Raw genomic sequence first — 20,467 nt, 5'->3', positions numbered from 1 at the left:
ATCTTAATGCACCCGTCGCCATCAACCACCGTCGATACCGCAGCCTCATCTCTGCCGCAAGCGGCGTCCACGTACGCTAGTTTATGCGTCGGTGTGTTTTTAAGTTTATCTACTAGAGCCTTAGCCATGTGAGCTCATCACCCGATTGACGTCAGTAAGACGAGCTATCCGATTGACTGCCCAGGGCGCGTCATCGATAATTTTTCCACCTTTATGGTGAACAAAAGTTGTTCGTAATAGTTGAAATGTTAGTTCATTTGTGTCTATAAAAAGAAAGTAACAGAAAGAGAATGCACAAGAACAACTTCTCACTGTACTTAAGCACTTCCGGCACACGTAGCAAGCGAAATCTGCTTGTGTTACAACGTGCTCCGTCTTGACGAAAGCCCGGCGGTCAGTGTCGGTCTGTCTTTTCGTGAGCACCATGAATCGACTTTGTTGCGTTGTGGGCTGCAAGCGTCACGCTGCGACATCGTGTCCCCGTGCAAGGCAGCAGACGAGCGGAGTGTCTGCAGCGCATCCGACTGTCGCTATCCGATCGGCGCCAGAATTTGCGCGTTTGCGGCCGTCCCTTTACACCGGATTATTACTACCACAATAGCATTTCGCGAGTCTGGTATTCGGGTAAACGCAAGCGAAGGGACACGGCCTGGCCACTTGCCTTGCCGTTTCACAGGTTGAGCAGAAACGCAAACGTGAATGATCTGCACGGTGCAGCCACCTGGTGGCACAGAGCTCAACCAAACACAGTAGCAGCAACGAAACAAAAAAAAGAAATTATGAGGTTTTACGTGCCAAAACCACTTTCTGATTATGAGCCACGCCGTTGTGGAGGACTCCGGAAATTTCGACCACCTGGGGTTCTTTAACGTGCACCTAAATCTAAGTACACGGGTGTTTTCGCATTTCGCCCCCATCGAAATGCGGCCGCCGTGGCCGGGATTCGATCCCGCGACCTTGTGCTCAGCAGCCTAACACCATAGCCACTGAGCAACCACGGCGGGTAGCAGTAACGAAGTGTAGTCTTCTTTGCTGCTGGTGTGAATTTTTCGCAGGAGCGTGATCGTTAACATGCTGTTTTTGTATATGTTTAAAATGTTTTACACTTGGTTATATAGCAATATGAGCTATTTGTTTGGCTGGTTAAGCTCTGCGCGAACAGGTGGATGGACCGTGCAGACCGATAAGGCCACCCACGTACGTCTACGCTAACGTTCCTTCATCAGCTTGAGTTTATGCCTCCAGCCATCCGTCTAAAGGCCTAGCCCGCCTGTGGTTACCGGAATACCAGAAACGTTCGGCGCTGCGAACGAATGGTCGCAACGCACGCTGCTTCGATAGCTCTCGCTTGGGGTCGACTGCCAAGCAGCTGGCGGAGAGTTTGGAAAGGCTTCGCTCGCTCACTCCTAGAGAAGCGGAAGTAGGCGACACGACCTGCCATCATGACGCAGAGCCAGTGAAGGCGGAGCTTAGCCCCGATCACTCGGCGAACGAGTAATCGGGGCTAAGCTCTCTTCACTCCGTAGCTCTCTTAATATCAGACATTTCACACAAATTGTGGTGCGAATTATTAACTTTAGCTGTACCCTACGCGTCTGCAAAATTTGTCCGAACCGTTTCAGGGCCCTTTAACGGTAGACGAGTAAGCAGTCTGTGATGGTGGTGCGAATGTCACGCCGCTCATATACTACCATCTGAACGTAGGACATCAAGGCTCTGTTTAATCGATCCACAAGCCCATTTGCCTGTGGGCATTAAAGAAATAGAAGAAATTACGTATACTACGCTCCTGGAGGAGCCCATCAGATTCCGCTGAAGCAAACTGTGCTCCGTCGTCGTAAATTATCTCACTGGTGTAGCCCTCCTTAGAAAACATTATTTGTAGGAGGTTCCTGACCCGTGCAGTAGAGACTTGTCTTGAAAAGGGGACTTTTGGTTTGTTGCTGTTATACTTAATAAGCGCTAGCGCATAATGATAGTCCATGGGAGCTTACTTAAAAGGTTCAAAAATATTGATAGCGACCTTCTACCAACGTGTATCCTGAAACGTTACCGCCTGCAGAGAGGCTGCAGTTGGCCGCGTGGACTTTTCTCAGAACTGGTAAACAATGCAGGCTCTTAGAAGTTGTTCAACATGTTCCTTTATCCGTGGCCACTAATAAAATTCTCGCAGTCCTCCTTTCGCGCGACTGATTCCCAGATGGGTTCCGTGTGTGACGTCTATCAAACGACAAGTAAGGGTACATGGAACTAGTGTTCTGTCACACCGATAATTAAGTCGTGTACAACAAAAAGTTCAGTGAGTAGATGAAAATATGGCGTGCACTCTGTTTGTAGAGGCATATCGGCCGTTCGTATCAGGTGAAGATGGCGAGGCAAACTCCATGACCTATGCAATAATGCTGTCATTGGCGCTTGCTGCTTGTAAATGTTGCATCGTTACCATAGAGGTAAGAAGACAATCAGACTCACCTACAACTGCAGCACCACTGAGCAACCCTTGCAAGGTTAATCGAGACAGCGCATCGTCGACCATCATTTTATCGCATCCCTTGCAATACTGGATGGTGTAGTGTAGTACGTTATAGCAGAGTAAGCGCGTTGATAACATGCGATGCGTAGTGGCCGATGTCTTGTTCCTTTTGTTAGCAGCAAGGTGACAAAAGCACGGTTTGTAAGAGAAGGGACTACTCCAAATGTACACGTGCCAATGCTCACAGGTTCAAGCACACGCTAAGGCTTTGCGTTCGACTGAGGAGTATTTCCGTTCTAGCGGGCTCAAGGTGCAGGAGGCAAATGCAGCGGTCTTTAGGTAGCCCTAGTTATGTTGCAGTACAGCACTAGGTCGCACCATATATCAGCACCATACCCCAAGGCATCAGTCGGGACAGAAACATTTGAGTCAAAGAAACATAGCATGTTGCAAACTTTCAGCAGCCGTTTTAAACGTGTAAAACTCTCTCCCGCAGCTAAATTAGGCTCGAGCATTTGTCTAGTTATGCTGTATGAAGTACGAAGGAAATCCCGCGTCGAAGTAGGGTACCATGAATGTTTGTTTATGTTGGAATACGCAAGAGCTTGCTTTATCGTTTCCATCGATGATGCTATAGGAAGCAGTCCTTTGTCGTTCACATGTCCCAGAAACATGACTTCTGTTACGTTTATTAAATTCTCGGGTTTTAGGTACCAAAACCATCATTGACTATGAGGCGTGCCGTAGTGGGGGACTATAAGTTAATTTTAACCCCCTGGAGTGCTTTAACTTGCATCCATTTCAGGTACACAGGTATTTTTGCATTTCGCCCACATCGAAATGCGGCCGCCGCACCCGTAATGGTATCCCGCGAGCTTGTGCTTAGCAGCGCAACGCCATAGCCACTAAGCCACCACGGCGGTTTACTTCTGTGACGTCAAAGACACACTTCTGGTTGATATGAGGGCAACTATTGAAACTCGTTTTAGAATGATGCGGAGGTTCGCGAGGTGATTATCTCGGGAATGGCCATAGACAATAATGTCGTTAATGTAGAAAAGTACACATTTGCATCTTTTGAGTGTCAGGTGCATCATCATCTGAAGTGTTGATGGAGCTGAAGCCAGAGCGGAACAAACTTTATTGAGCCGGAAGAGCTCGTCACGCCTAAAGAAAGTAGTCCAAATCGCTATTATCACTACTTTGTGATAAGTACGCTAAATCCAGCTTTAATAATCGCCGATCAATCCTTAAACTGTACAGTGGGTCCTTAGTCTGTAGAAGAAGAAAGCTGTCTGCAATCAGAGCTTTGCCGCATCCTCTGAGATCAACGCACATTCGTATTGATCCATCCTTCTTCCGAACCAAGACTACTGGATAAGCCCGCTCGGAGGCGTCGATACGCCCATTAATTTCTTGTGCTTCAAGCTTCTGCAGTTCAGCTGACATTTTTCTCGTGCATAGCATACAGCATATGTCGGACTAGCAACGCGGTGAACGGACTCGCAAAGTTTGATTTCATGAGTGAATCCTTTGGCAAGCCGTAGTTGCTTGGTGAACCGGCGCTCCAGCATACCCTGAACGTAGCTATGGTTGCAGTACAGGCATGCTAAGTGTTAATGTGAGACACTTAAGTGATGTGCCTTCAATCTCCACCTGCAGTGCCACAATAACATCTAGTCGTAGGACAGTGGTTCCTTGAAACATAGCATAAAGAATAATGCAAGCACTTCTGTTACGGAACATAGCGGGCGTGATGAAGCATCTTTGAATTCTTACTCTTAAAGTAGTCGAAGAGCTGGCGCGAGGTATAAGGGCACAGGCCTGAAAAGAGCTAATGCTAGCGTGCTTCTGCCAGGATAGTAACATACGATTCCATATCAACAAGGAACAAGATAGCCTGACCATCTACGAAGATGGATGCGTAAATGCTCGATCACCCAACCCCCCTCCTCCGTTTTGGCGTCTCTTGACCAGACAAATCGTCTTGCCATTGCTATGTGAGTAGCCATAATAGAGCCCTAGTAGAGTCATCGTCGCCGCCGAATTTTGCCGGTATTTGCAGATGACTCGCAAACAAAATCCAAGTGCACAATTTTGCTACATTTATGACATTTGCAACGACGCACTTGCATGCGGTGGCGTTCGCAAGATGATCAGTCGCTGCACAACAGCAGCACTCTCGATATTCGTGACGCCTTGTACTTGAAGTTCGCGGAGTTTGCGCGTGTCGCAAGTGTTTATTTGTAGTTTCGACGATCAGCGGGAACTTTATGCTTCTTTCAACATGATGAACTGAGGCTTCATCGCTATTTTTTTTATGTTGGTCTCATGGTTTGTTCTTATACTGTCTTCTTTCGATAATGAGAGTCCGTGAGTCAGTGAAAGGCCTTCAAAAAGTATTCACTCGTATAAATGATGATTTGCGGTTTTCCAGATATGCTGGTCATGTAGCAATTCATCAGTAAGGCTTCTAACGCTGTATTCATCGATAAGGGTTCGTAGAGTACTAATGTATTCCTCCACCGTCAAACCTGCATGTTGACAACGGCGACTGAACCATTGACGTTCCACGATAACGTTTACCGAACGCTTGTAGTGGTCGGATATCAGAAAATTTGCAGTGTCATTGCTAAAAGCAAGAGTGCGAAAAAACACAGAGGCAGCTGAACACCGCAGCTCTCTTCTGCAATATTCAGCTCTGTCTCTGTGTCGGTAGGAGATCGGTAGCACAGCGCTTGCAGCGCCCGACTGCAGGTCCGCTGGCAGCAGCGTAGAAAAAAAATGGCTGACCTTTCATGTCAAAACACGTAGCAGAATCGTTGTGCGGTGATTGGAAGAAAGCTCGAATACCCCGGAGGCCTCGATATACAATCGAAGGCCTGCTTTCATTGATCCGATAGAACGGCAGGGCGACCAGACGAAGGAAGGACAGGTGATGGTGCAAACCCGGGATTATCATTGGGTTGCCATAATGGAGGTTCGGTGGGAATTTTGCGTGGATGAGATCAATCCTCGTCGTCAAGATGTTGTATTTAGGAATTCACAGATGTGTATGCAGAGCCTTATGCATCAATGGCACATGCCCGCTCTTTGAAATTGACCAAGGATTGGGTATACCATAATATAATAAAAAAAACATAAAATGAAAAGAAATTAATCACTAGTCTAGATTATGTAGTTTATGATAAAAAAAAACAGAACTTGGCGTGTATACACGAACATGCATGCATGCCTTTGAACGTTACATTCTTCACTGCCCGCTTATGCCATAGGTCACTCACGTGCCGCGCTTTTGCGCTCATCTTCGTCTTCTTTTTGTTTTTTGTTTGAATGTGAAAGCTTTATATGGCGCATGAAGCGGAAAATCCGGCGGTGTGGCTGGAAGTCGCACAACAAGTCACGGGGCCACAGAGACGCGCTCGTGCCCCTGCTCACGCGTTCGTCGTTTTCTTCCACACAGCTGGCTCCGATGCCGCTCGTGATGCCAGCGTTCCCATACTACCCCTCCCTCTTCGAAGACGCTGATGGCATTGGCCCACTGCAAGTCGGTGCGGTGATTTCGGTGAGTTCTGTGGTGCGCTACGATGGAGGAACCTTCGTCACGCAGACACAGAGACAGACCGCGCCGGTAGCCGTTTATATAGGGTGTTTCAGTGAACACTTTCAATATATTTTTTAAATTGCCTGTGGCAAACAGCACGATTCTAGCCCATGCGCTGGTCTACTCGAAAAGGCGGGCATTACTCGCACAAGAAATTGAAATGTATAATCAAATAATAAAAAAAATCGCTATAAGAGTTTTCACTAATTACCATATGGCACATATTGCAATCTACAAATTCTGTCCGGGGAATGCGCAAGGCGGATCCACTTGGAACAAGTTATCAGGATGACACCAATTTCGAGATATTAATTCCCGAACTTTGCGGAGAAATGCATTGGTGTTCCAGTTAATTTTGTGCTTCAATGCATAAAACGCCGTTTTGTTGAGAAAGCAAGTGGAACGGCACTGCATTTTTTCCGCAAGTTTGGCGGGCATATCTCGTAAATGGTGTCATCCACACAGTTATCTTCAAGTGGATATGCCTTGCAGCTTGGAATTTGCAAATTGCAATATGTGCTATATGGTCATTAGTTAATTAACATATGACAAATGAATTACCACATGGCAATTAGTGATTTTTGTTAATTAGTAGATTATGCACTTCAATATTTTGCTCAAGTAATGTCTGCATTTGTGAATTGTGATATCTGCCACACGCGATCTTAAAGAATTTTTGAACGTGATCGCAGAAACACGCTGTATATAGCGCCGCGCGTCGCGGCGCGGCTGGTCGATGCGGTGATTTCGATGAGTTCGGTCGTGGGCTCAGAGGGACTTCGACTTCTCAGTCAGTAGCTGCGCCCGGCTCTTTTGGACGTCCACGCAAGTACGCGAACGAGGCGGAGGCACATGGTGCCAGAAATGATACAAGGCAACGTGAAAATAATACCATTACATTTCGTTAAAACAAGTAGTCGAATGCTTTCGCATTCATCCACGTAGGGATGCCTAAATGCCCTTGGCTTTTTCTTGGGGCAACATAACTAAATAAAAAGCTAGAAGCCTGTCTACTGGATGAAGTCCAGAAGCGGCCGATGCAGATGACCATGCCATCTGAGAGTTATGTCAGGTGGTCGACATGAGCGGCAGCCCAGGCTACGCAGGTGGAAAGCGCGGGCATCTTCGTCTTCTTCACTGTATCACAACTACCTGCAAAGCAAAAATGCTCGAAATACGCTCTGAGGTGCCTTTATCCTCTGGGACAGTTCAAACACCACCAGAGTTGTCACAATATTGACTCTGCTTTTCAGCGCACTTTGACATCATGTTGGAGAACCGAAAGGAGTCAATGCAATTGAGCAAGACAAAAAAAGGCAGTCCTTACATCTTGAAGTATGCGCAAGCTTGAAGGGCATTTTTAACAGAATACTCTCAGCGTATAGTGTAATGGTTGGTTTCGTGCATGAAATAGATGGTAGCTGGCCCATGCCATCGTCCAACTTATCCACGCTGAGGACGCTGTTGAAGGGAGAGACTTTTTCTCATCGAGAACGAGGAAAATGGGGTTTATGTACAGTATCTACATGAGAACGTTACAGTTCATCAGTCTAGCATGACTGAAAGAGAATGCACACTCAGCATCCGCGCAACCGCTGCTTATAAACACTCTGTCCTCCCTAGATTCCTAGGTGAGGGAAAACGGCCGTTCGACCTTAGACCAATTCGGAGCGTCCAAAGTCATCGTAGCTGACCCGCCTTTGAGAGGGAGGGTTCACGCACTCACTTTCGCACAAGTTGCACTGACCACACCAAGGTGAGAGGGTTTTCGCAGACACGGGTCTTGTCCTGAGCAGGCGCCTCTTGATCCCAGTGTTGACCCCGCAGACAGTGGCCGCCGCGTCTGTCCATTGACTGATCACTTCTAAGGCCCGCGAGACGGTGCCACAAAACTTCTTATTCCAGGAGTTCCCCCGCTTCAAACAAGCCGTGACGATGACGGCGAATCCACTACCAATACATGGTCCGCCGACTGCGCGTAGACATCCCGGCGTCGTTCGGTTGGGGACGCGGCGCATTGTGGTCCTTACGAAGCGAGTCGTTGCTGCAGACATGGTGGCGCCAACGGGCTGGGGACTGACGTATTGTCGTCCTTTCAAAGCGAGTCGCCGCCACAGACATGCCGGCGCCTTTCCGATGGTCGCTTCCCCGAAGATCGCCAGCCCCGCTGCTGCGGTGGCTGTGAGAATTTCGTAAGTCGGCACCTCTGCAGGCCGTTCGTAACAATACTCAATTTATCCCCTTCTGGGCCCACAAAAATTCCCTGGACGCAAGATCACTTAGCGACTCATTGACGCTCATGCGCGGGTCTATCATGAAAGATATGGAAGTCACAATCGGGAGGTGATGAGCGAAAATGCGCTGGTCAATCTGTGATAGCGCTTTGGGATTGAGGGCCAAATGCCAAAGCTTTTCTTTGTGACAATAGCTTGACATTAAGCGACCGCCTTCGCTAATAACAAGTTATTTGTAACCATTGCCCTTTCTTACGAACTGCCCTAGCGTACGAACCGTTTTCTGAAGAATGAGTCGCCGCTGTGGTTCAATGGCTATGACCTTCTGCTGTCAAGTCGGAGATGACGGGTGTTATTCCCACCCGCAGCGGTCACATCTCGAAGATGACTTGGGGAAAGAGAAGAAAAAGAAACACTTGTGTACCGATAATAAGTAGTATAAAACAACCCTATGGTCGAAATACACGCCGAGCCATCCACTACAGTGTGTCTCATAGCTAGCGGGCAGCTTTGTGGCGTTAAACCCACTTAATGAATTACTGATTCGTGAACACGAGTTCTGGGCATGTATATGGGCAGCGAACCGTGAGAGCTCGGTTAGCCGTGTTCCTCCAAACTCAGGCCTTCCTACATAATGTCCTTGAGCCCGTATTCGCAAAACACATCTTACGTAAGAACGTTTCGTCACTGGCCGGTGTTCGACCGGACGCCACTGATGATAAAGATCGATGCGATAACGAGACGACCGCGGCAGCGACGGCCAGTTTCCTGACGCTACATACTCATGAGCAGTTTTGTGAATACGTGCCCTGGGGCCTGGAAGTCTCAATCATGGCGAGTACTTCGTAGCGACGTTTCTCCTATTTAGACACAAGAGAGAGAGAGACAAAGAGGAGGAAAGACAGGGAGGTTAGCCAGTGTAAGTACCGGCTGGCTACCCTGTGCTGGGGAAAGGGGTAAAGGGGAATAAAAGGAGAAAGAAGAAGAAGAGGAGAAAAAAAGATAAGGAAATTCACACAGTAACGCGATACTACGCGATACAACACTCAAAGGCGATCGCACAATTCGCATGTGCTTAACAACTTCAGCAAAGCCCTTAAGGCCTTGAGTGCCGAAGCCCGTCTGAACCAGTGTCCTAGAGCTTTCTCCTCTGTAAAGGGGCGATTGTCCAGTTTTTCGAGCGCGGTTATGAGCGCTGTTCTTGGCACTTTGTAGCTGGGACAGTCACAAAAGAGGTGCTCAATCGTCTCGCAGCCGCAGGTGCCGCAAGTAGGGCTGTCGGCCATTCCAATGCGCAATGAATAGGAGTTCGTGAATGCCACGCCGAGCCACAGGCGCCACAGAAGGGTTGCTTCCGCTCGTGGTAACCCGGGTGGTAGGCGGAGTTGCAAATATTTAGACACAAACACGCGTAAAGCGATAAAGAGAGGGCGAAAGATCAAATTTCAACGTCACTCCTACTTTGATTGAGAGAAGCTCATGGTTCATTGTAAAAGTACCTCACGCAGAACAAATGATACACGAGGCAAAGGCAACACACAAGCGTTGACAGAAGCGGTGACGCAAGATACATTGTGTGCGCGATGCAGTTTCAATATGGATAGCAACCAACTAGCCCAACATTCAGTGCTTTCACAAAAAACTAATGGTTGTCAAATGCAATTATGAAAGGAAATGTCATCGTATATGACAGCTCCGTGTAAAAGATTCAGGATTGCAGCATAACTCATTTTGTCAAACGTATCTACGACCGCGGCGACATTGTATTCATACAGGGTGTCCCAGGTAACTTTAGCCAGAGTGGAAAAATATGCTAATACCACGTAGCTGGACAGAACCAAGGTAATGTGCTTGCCGTCGCTTGGAGATACTCAAATTAGTTTTCACTCCGTCTCATTACATAATTACTCTTAATTCATTAATCACATTCTTAAATATAAGAATTAGATGAAAGTGTTAATGAGAAAATTGTAGAACGACATGAAAAACTTCCACTACAGCTTTCTGTTGTTCAATACGGGCTATATAAAAGCGTTTTTTTATCGCGAAAGAAGCCGGCAAATGCATGCAAAATTGCCGCGCGACTGGCCGCTCGAGGCACGTATTAGGCAACAGAAAGGTGTATCGGGAGTTTTTTATGTCGTTCTACAATTTACTCATTGACACATTTAATCTAATTATAATATGTGAGAAGTTGATTAATTGATTAGGACTCATTATGTGATTATGCGGAATGAAAAAAAAATAATTTGAGTATCTCCAAGCGGCGGCAAACATTACCTTGGTTCTTTCCGGCTACGTGGCATTCGCATGGCTAAAGATAGCTGGGACACCCTGTATAAATTGTCTGTGGCTAATAGCACAGCTCTAACCCTTGATATAAGTTACTCGATGAGGCGGATGATTACTTTTATGAGAAATCAAAATGCTTAATTGAATCATCAACATAATTATGCTAATTGTCCTATCTGGCACAGACAATTAAAAAAAATTAAGTGCAACTGAAAAATGAAAACACTCTGTACACCATCGGCGTTAAGTATGCGAGAACGAGAGACGTGTGGCTGCGTTTTTATAGCTATATTGCAGAAATTAACAGCGCTAAAGAAATGACATCTAGAGAAGCATTATGCACTTCAGAACAATGTTCTCTGTGAGAAGAACATCATTATTGCGAGCTTTATTCTGAAATTTCTAGAACGGGATAAGAAAAAGAAGAAATACAATGAAGCAGGCTTTTCGATACGTGTAAGCCCATATGTTAAAATTCTAGGACAGATGGTCTTCACCCCGCATTGCCTTCCTGTGCGGACATCTAAAACGTTACGTCAGAGTCGGATCGATAAGATTCCGTTTTTCAGAAGCGGCGCACTATCCTGGAAGCAAATATTTGCCTCTATAATCAGTTTACTTGGAATATTGACTCGAGACAGGGCTCTTTAAAAAGGTCAGGACAAAGTTTGCAGCAACTCATTGAACGCTTCCCAATTAGCAAGGTTTTGTGCGATGGGAGTGTGTTATTGGGCGAGCGCCGGAAGCTGACGCTGGCAGCAGAGAGCGGCGCTATCCTCACAAAACGGCGACCTGCGACGCTCTCGATTGAGCTTACTCAGCAGCCCGAGCAACGCTGTTTCAGATTTAAAGTGACGAGACAATGTATATCGAGGCGCAGCAAATGAGAGGCTCGGTGACGGACCGCGGCCATGCCACGGGGCATGCGGGCGCTGTCGCGTTGCGCGGCTGCCTCAGCTGGAGGCACGCCCAGGAGGATCAGTGTCCCAGCGCCAATTAGAGGCAGCGGACAGCTCGGCGAGATTAGCCTGAGCCGAAAGCTCGGCCGAGCGGCTCCACTCGGGGCCGAGGGTGGAAGACAGGAAGGAAAAAGCCGGCACGTAATTGCGGCGGACGGATCCAGTGGTGACAGCGGAATAAACTACAACGTCTGCACCGATCGTGTGCACCGGGCCGGCTAGGCACGCGGAGCTCGCGCACCCGGCGATACACGTCCTGCGGCTTGTCGGGTGCACTACATCACCGCTGTGGCATCTCCTTCGCTCGGCCAGAAAGGCCTTTATGATTGCCTTTTTTTCCCTCTTTCTGTGATGAGGTAGTTTTAGTCTCTGCATCACTATCCTGAACGGTGAATTCTTCGACTGCTGTTGATGATAGAGGTATACGCTTCTGCGAGCGCAATCGGCTGTCAGCAGAATGAGCTGGAACGGCAGTGAGCTTGCAGTGACTCCCCAACAGCGATCACAAAGGGCCCTGCTTTATGGACGCGACTCAAAGCATATCATTTTAGGCCCCTTAAGTAACCTCCTTGTGGTTCCATACACTTAAACAAGGGCATGCTTGCGCATACTCAAACAAGCGATTGCCTGCACATTCTGCGTGTAAAAACTAACAAAAGTGGCAATACTTCCGGCATGCCACGTGGTGCCAGAAGCCACATAAGCCACAATTGCCCGTGAAATAAATATAGTAGAACTAAGTTGACTTTTGATTCTTTAATACCAGTAATCCACCTATGAGAAAAAAGATTTAACAGCGATCTAAAAAACTAAAGACTTCTCAAGCGATTGAATGATTACACTGATACGAGTTTAATTTTTTTGCCGCCGGCGTTCGTAATTAGGTCAATATCGTAATTGCATACGAAGAAAGCGATGTGGTACAAAGCAGCCATCCGGTGCTTTTTCCGCGGCATTTTTGTTGTTATTAGCGGCGAGAATTAGGAGTGGCGCCCTCTCGCGGGTGACGTCACGGCCAGGACGTCGCTCGCTCCGGCTCGCTCGGCTGCCGCGCGCGCTCGTTCCCTTCGTGTATCTTGGGGTATGGGTGGCGCGAGCCGTACGTATTGAAGGATACGTCGGCTTCTATCAGCTGCCATGGCTTAACCACAGTTTCTTTTTCAAAAGCGCGTGAGTCGAGAAACTTTGCGGCTTGGATATCGCAAGCTATGTAGCGCTAAAGGGGTCTACTGGTTTTGCAATGTACATATGCGCCGTGTATATCCGTAAATTTTACGTAAAAAGAATGTCTGCAAATTCAACATGCGAAGTTGTGTATGATGGCTCGCTAAACATTTAACATTCCCTTAGTATTTAGCTATGAGAGACATTACATTCTACATGGAAGAAAAATCTTGGTAATTTGCGTCAGCATGTTATCCGGTGTTAGAAAGACACTGCCCAGCGAAGCTGTCATCATGATTCTTATTACTCTGCTGTGTTGTTCTATTCGAATATGGCCATTCATTGATGAGCAAAAAATAGGCGCGCATTTCTCATGAAAAAGTTTGCTGCTACTTTCATCCTCCTCTGAAACAGGCCTCCAAAAAACAAATTGCTCATGGCTGCTAACACGACGGCGCATCATGTAGAGTATTTACATAGTTAATTCACAAACACCATAGTAGCAATCACCTGAGAGAAAAGTTTCGTTGTTAAGATCGAGAGCGAATCAATTGAAGGTGATGACATGTTTCATAGTGGTCCTCAGTAGCCTTTATCGACAATATGGCACACCCCTGATCACGTAACGGTAGCAATCGACTGTCCGTATGGCGAGGCACGCTATGTTCGCGAAACCCATCAGTTCACTACAACTTCGAATTGAAGCCATAAAGTATTTTTTACAGCGCCAACTGGAATGGCTAAAGTATTCTGGAGCTACTACAGCGCAGCTTAGATTGCCTAGAAAAGGAAAATTCAAGCACCTTCTGCCTCACCATGTCTCGATCCAGCGTTCTTTAATTGTACAAACGGATAACTATTCGCTTCGTCGGTACATAAAACCTTACATACCTTGCCCAACTGCAGGCTAAATAAAGTTTGCTCCAATCCAATCGCAAACATTCATAAAGAAAGCACCACAAGCCTTGCATGTACTTTCACTTGATTTCTGACCCTCCACCGGGGAAATTCGATATCTTCATTATGTCCCGTACTACTAGCAATTGACGCTTCGACTTCTTTCTGGCTGCAGCCATGCGGTCCAACAGGCATACTTCACTAAAAAAATTGGGCTGAGCAGCCTGTGTCAGCTCGCCAAACAGATTCGTCATGTATATTCCTCAAGCAACACGAACCAGTAAATTTCTCAAGGGAGTTGAACGTGTAGCACTGAAAAGGGAATATATATTGGTACATTCCTATTTGTATTCTGTAAATAGCTGTAAGCCTTCATTAACTTTACTTCAACTTTACGCCGCTTAAAATAAACATGGGAAGACCCACCTAATGTTGACAATCAGTTAAAGAAGCAAGTGGTGCTTGTAGAATCTAAACTCCAGTATTAGTTAAGACCCCGTGTTACTGCCGCGCGTTTCTGTGAAGAAATGCAAAAAATCGATATTATACCATGAACTACTCGTCGTGAGAAAACCTGTTTTAGCGGATTAAAATCAACGTAAATATTGTAGAAGTCATATATAGCCAGCGTTTGTGACATACTTGTTGCACCGTGGGAGGTATGGTATCATAACTGGATTCCTGTATGCTATGTTTTTGCGATTGTCCATCCGCGCATGAAAAACCCGCCCTGGGCTCTTTTGCGCTTCTTCGGCTGGCACTGCAGCGTTGCCTTTGAGAGCTGCATTGTTGTATAAGAAATTAGCTCTTTGAATAAATGTTCGCAAAGGAAGACGTCGTAAAAATATATTTGAGACGACCACCATAAGAATACAAGCAGAGAGAATGAGGGCGAACAAACGAAAACACGGCAGAAAGCGCCCGCACAAAGCCCGAACTGTAGCAGACGACAGGCGCGAGTCCTTGCCCTGAGGTCACGCGAGCGGCGCTCGCAGCGCCCCTGTAGTTCGTTCTCGGGGCTAATAGAGGCAGGCAACCTCAGCAATTCCGGACATCACCTATTAGTTCATAGCTTTTGCACCACGTGGCGTACGGACCTTCAAGATTCACAATTCGCGCGATGACATGCGCAGTGTATTGGACGAAAACATAATACCCATAAAAAATGGCTGTGGCTTAGCTAAGGTTAAGCCCAGGATGCGAAGCATACTAGCCTTTATTTTAGTTGTTGAACCACTGTTTAGCCTGGTGAACTGCTGTTGCTTGGCTATATTTGGTTCGGCTAGACGAAGAAACAACTCATGCAGGCGAGCGCACGAGCTGAGACCCGGCTATGTAGCTACGCGGCCGCAAGCGAGCGCATGAGTTGAGCCTCCGCTTTTGCAGCTGTTATGACGTCATATGGTAGCTACGCGGCTGCGCGCGGCGCAGCAAGGAAGAGCGTGGTTGTGCGGCTAGTATGCTTCGCATAAAAATGGCCAGGCTTAGCTTGGTTGAGCCAAGAATGCGTTGGATATTGCGCGAGTTGGGGCCCAGCTTTTCCTCCGGCTGTCGTGACGTCACGTCACGTGGTTGCGCTAAAGGTCAATGGTGGCTGCCCGGCCGCGCCCAAGGGCTGAACTGAGTGATTGCATTATGCAACGCATAAAAATAGAAGCAACTTAATAACAAACATAGCAAACTTAATAGAGAATAGACCCACATATGAGACGCGCAGCAATGAACAGTGGCTCATACCCTCAATGGTAGCTACGCGGCCGCGCTCGGCGCAGCAAGGAAGAGCGTGGTTGTGCGGCTAGTATGCTTCGCATAAAAAGAAAACCAGGACCACGCCAACAGCTTTCAGCGCCGTGCGTGAACCGGGAATTGTTGACCTGATAAACGCCGCGCGTATAAGACGAGTGCCCGGCTAGTCGACTCTGAATGAATCAGCCGTTTTGCTGCTATTGATAGGAGTTTGGAGGCTCAGTCGCGCCACGAAAAAGCATGCGCAGAATATCGACAAAGCGGAATCTCGATAGACATCAACTTCTTTTTTTCTGTTTCCTCTGTTTCTTTTTTTTTTTTGCATAGGGGACGCGTACAAGCCGAGTAGCTTTCCTGAGGGCTTGGTAAGCGACGGGAGTAACTGCAGGAAAGCATCTGAAATTGGTCAATGTTCAAATACCTGCTACACTGAAGGGCTTCAAGTAAGGCGCATTAGTTTGAACAGCCTGGAGTAGTTCCGCTTTTTTCGCAAGCTCGCATTAAAGGAAGACGCCCGAAGTTATTTATTTCATTATGCATGCAGCACGTTATGCCCCGCTCTTGCCTCTTAGCTAAGGACTGGTAACACCGTTATGAAATCTAATATAGGTCGATATACTCGTCCAACTTAAAGGACGCCTCACCAGGCCACATAGCAAATTTCGGTCATATGCTGGAAGTTGTTCCCTGCCTTCTAGGAAGCGTTCTACCGCAAGAATTTTTCAAACTGGTTCCTTCATAGGCGAGATAGAAATATTTCAGTGCTGCGAACCAACGATTTCAGGAGGCGAGCGCCACTGCTAAGAGAGACACTCCCTCGCTTTGCCCCGTCGAGCCTCCCGCAAGCGAAATTCCTTCACTGCATTCTCCAATACCAGAGCTCGAGGATCACGTGAGGCATACGTCAAAGCCCCGCCTTCATTTTTTCCTTTGCTTTTTTGCTGCGACGCGCACTACCGGTGACGGTGTCGCGCGCGAGCTGTTGCGTTTGTCTCGTTTCGCGCAGCGCTCAATTTTGCGCGCTTAGCACGGAACACCTTACTAGCAGTATAAGTCAGTGCTACACGAATACTGAGGCAGACACAAGCGAATCATGCACAGAGCATGATCGCGCGCTATAACAGGATAGCAAATGACACGGTTTCGTTGTCTAGGCGCGCAACTCCACTGACGGCACGACGTGCGAACAAGCAGACGAAACGGAAGTACATCTCTCTTGCTGCGGTGCGATGTGAAACAAAAAGGGAGACATTCGGTTTGTGTGTTTTGTTATTTCTCTAAACTTTAATTCGTCTAATGAAGCAACAGATTCTACCTATAATAGATGTTGCCTTGAATAATTATCCAAATCACGTGCCACTATGAGCGACGTCACAGCACTGCCATGTACTTAGGCGCACTTGTGCGATATGCGTCGACTCTCCAGCTGGGAGCGCGGTGACCGCGAGGAGAAGGGCAAACGGCGTTTGGTTTGAAATTTCAGCTCTTTCTACGGCGCATAACGATGTAATACTTAGCAGACACGATCCTTAGCGCGCATTGTATGCACGGCCAGCCTCGGAAACTCCGCCGCTTCGGTGGCAGAGGTAATTGGCGCCATCCATCAGGAGGGCGGGAAAGTAAATCCGCTTCCCTTGCACGACCTCCTAGATCGGCGCGCGCCCGCACGCGCCGATCCAGGAGGTTGTGCCCTTTCGCTCCTCCACTCAACTCCTCTCCCCTTGCTCTCCCTCACCTTCGACTGTCTCCGCCAGCTTAGCCCGCTGCATGAAGTTTCTTGTTTCGTTATCTGCTGTTATCGAGAAGCGTGCGCTGCTGTGCCTGGACTGGCGTGGGCAGTTTCGTCAGTTTCGTGGTCCTCATTGCTGTGTGCTTGTGCTCCGCGATGTTTCACCTGTTTCACGGCTCGCGCCGCTCGTGCATCGTGCAGTGGTGCACGAATACCTAAAAAACAAGCCCTGCGAGATTCTCCCGGGTGCCTAAAGATAACAGGTGAGCGCGCAGAGCCACGGACATCAGAAGCCGCATGTACAAGAACACGGCCCTGTGCATATGTGGGCTCCATGAGACTCCGGACGTCGTTGCACCTTGATTGTGCTACATTTCCCTTTTACCGGTAGGTAAAGCTGACAAATAGATGTTCCTCCTCATTGTCACGTGGTCTATGACTCGTGTTTTTCTGTGCCAAGTCGCATTCTGCAACTTCAATAAATCGCCCAACTTTCCAATCCGCTCTCAGTGCTTTTTCTGTGTCACCGTTCTACAAACGTACCAACAGCTGAAGAATTACTGTTCGTGTTTATGTATTATCTCAGTAATTGCCGATGGGAAAACCGCGTAAACAACCTTCATGTGTAGGCATGAAAAGCTTTTTTTCTTGAAAGTATGAGCATTACAAGTGTCCTATGTGCAGATTTTTGTAGTTCGTGTTTATTACACAAAGGAATCCGCAGTAGGTATGACGTAGTGCCATAAGTGACATAATAAACGAGTTTTGTGTCAAAACCACACACACAAGAAAGGACAGAACACGGGCGCTTTTTTTGGTGTGGTGTTGACGCAAAACTCGTTTATTATGCCGGATAACGAACTATCCCAGCAGTTCATTCTCCTTAAGTGACGTAATTTAGTGCTAAGCATTACATTCGTGGTGAAAGAAAAGTCGTGTTGTTGGCTTATTTCACGTGGTTTTTAATTGAGGAATAGGCCTTTCTGCGAATGTTTATGTGCTGCTGCAAAAGCTGATTACCTTCTGCTCCTCCTTGCCGCTGTTATTCAAGTTGTGGCCAAGTACAAAATAATGTGATGATGCGTATTTCCATTTTTAGTACAACGTTATTTTTGTTCTGCCATGTCTTTTTCATTTTGTTCATTAGGAATAAACATGTCAGGCATTTCATGTACTTTTCTGCAGGTATATAAGTAAGTTATCTTTCTTTTTGGTATGGCTGTCAATAAAACAATCTTAGCATTTTATTCCATTTTTTAGGTATTTTGCGTGTCATTGTCATTACTAGTGAATTTTCCTTTTCTTTAGTTGTCATGACTATGTCATGCACATCGTCCAGTTTTCTTCAATATCTCAGTGCGCATATCAGAAGCTCTTTTACACTTTGGTCTTTAGGGCATTATATAAAATTCTTTTTTTATTGTGTGTACATGAAACGGCCTTCGCGTTTTCTTGAGTTTAATTTTTTTGTTATTTTATTGTCTGTGAACTTTTGTGTTGTTTAGTACTCATGTACATGTCATGAATTTTTAACTTTTGTTCATTTTCTGAGCGTGGATCATACCAAGTTATGCGAAAATCTTTGTTTTCGGAAACGGAAGTCAATAAAACGAAGCCAGAGATCTGTTCTGTTGGAAGTGGAATTTACGTACGTTCTGACGTATGCTGGCATACTCAAAGTATGGACAAGATTGCGTGCGTGCAAACACATAAAGAACCCACGGCGCATCACGTGCCAGTTCACACAATAGCAATGTCTGGCGCAGCGCATGCCCGCGCGATAAGAAAAAAGGAAAGAAGATAAGCGCCGCGGACAAGCACAAAGAAAGCAAAAGGAAAGGTTCGTGGGGCATGGGGAAAGGTGGAAAGGAAGTGGAGTGGGTCGTCATAATAAAAACAAAAAGAAAAGCCAAAGAGCGCTAGGGTGAGAAGGCGCCGCGCAGCTGCTCTTCCTGTTGCCATGACAACGTAAACAATTGAGTGCGCCACCATTTTAACAAGGTATCGCCCTCCTGCTAGGGCCGCAACTGAAGGGGACCTTGGCGCTAGCGTCAAAAGAGCGTCTGCTTAAACACAGCCAATATCAGCCATGCGGAGATTCACCCATGGGTGCACGGCGCTTGTCAGCTCAAAATCACCAGACGTGGTGAGGGGCCCCTTAAAGCTCGCGAAACGCACCGCGTTGGCTTAGTGGCTTTAATGGTCTGCTGCTTTGCATGAGTTCGTGCGTTGAAACCAGCCTATTACGGTCGTTTTAATGCGAAGCTGTATATGGCTAGTTTCAAGTGGATCGGTGTCCGTAGACCAAAAACCGCGGGCCGATCCCGAAGATACTGCAATACCGGGTCGACCTGCGGTGGAGGTGAAGTAGGCTTCAAGCACTCCACCAGTTTTCAAATATAAGTTTAATAGCTTGGGTCAGATATTAGAGCAGATACTCCACTTTGACCGTCGTCGGCCATGTTTACCTTCGCACCGCCTTCTCTTTGTCGGCGTTCCAAGCGCTTGCGCATCTAGTTTCCTTTCCTTCCACTTTCCCATGGTGGCATTCCCGTCGAACGTCACGCGTGTCTAGTTTTCTCCGGCTCCTCGAGGTGGTGGTCCCGTCCCTCACGCGAATGCATATAGAAATCAGGGTAAATGAGTCAGTACCTGCGTACAAAATTATGTGTCACCTTTGTGTCGTATGCTAAACAGCTTCGCTGGTCATCCACCTTCACCGAGTGGAATGACACATGATCTTTTTTTTAAATGACAAACTACAGGCACGTGTATCATTGCTTTGTAAAGATCGTTAAGAAACCCTAGATAAAGTTATTGCGTATCCTCAACTACTGCATCCCCCGTTGCCCCCTGTTCAAATTCGGGTGGTTAATACCGGTCAAGGAAAACTACCGATATTTTACGCCGAGCAACACAAGTAGAGCAATTGTTTCTTGAGGTGTCTGCGTTTATTTAGCCATATCAAGTAGTCTGAAAAATCCACAGCAAGATTAGGTGCATAATACGGGTGTGGCTGATGTCGCTTACCATGTCGCACCGAGGCTAAAGTGTTCCACCAGCTTTCCAAAAAGTGTTAAATCAGCTAAGAGACGCCGTTCATCCCTCTGTACTCAGCTCTGTTTCCAGCATTCGAAGAGAGACCTCTGTTAACGTGAGAAACAGTAAGGATGCCGAAGAGCCTAGCGCAGCTCAGCTAAAATTTAAGATGTGCAACCAAGAAAATTTTCTTTCCCACTGCGATCAAAGTTTCTTTTCTTTATGCAAAGTTATCCTACGCATCTTTTTCGTTTGCTGCAAGCTACCCATCCGCAAGAGTAAATAACTTCTAAGGACACTAAACAGCGCGACACATCGGCAAGCCTTTCG

At 47.0% G+C, this 20,467-nt stretch overlaps 1 pseudogene; it reads right to left on the bottom strand.

The window, feature by feature from the left end:
- Positions 1-19,406: 19,406 nt before the first annotated feature.
- Positions 19,407-19,562, bottom strand: LOC135911834 (U2 spliceosomal RNA; annotated as a pseudogene).
- Between the last annotated feature and the right edge of the window lie 905 nt (positions 19,563-20,467).

The sequence above is a fragment of the Dermacentor albipictus genome, chromosome 1, assembly GCF_038994185.2.
Source record: "Dermacentor albipictus isolate Rhodes 1998 colony chromosome 1, USDA_Dalb.pri_finalv2, whole genome shotgun sequence".
In the NCBI taxonomy this organism is placed as follows: domain Eukaryota; kingdom Metazoa; phylum Arthropoda; class Arachnida; order Ixodida; family Ixodidae; genus Dermacentor; species Dermacentor albipictus.
This window is presented reverse-complemented; position numbering and strand designations above follow the sequence as displayed.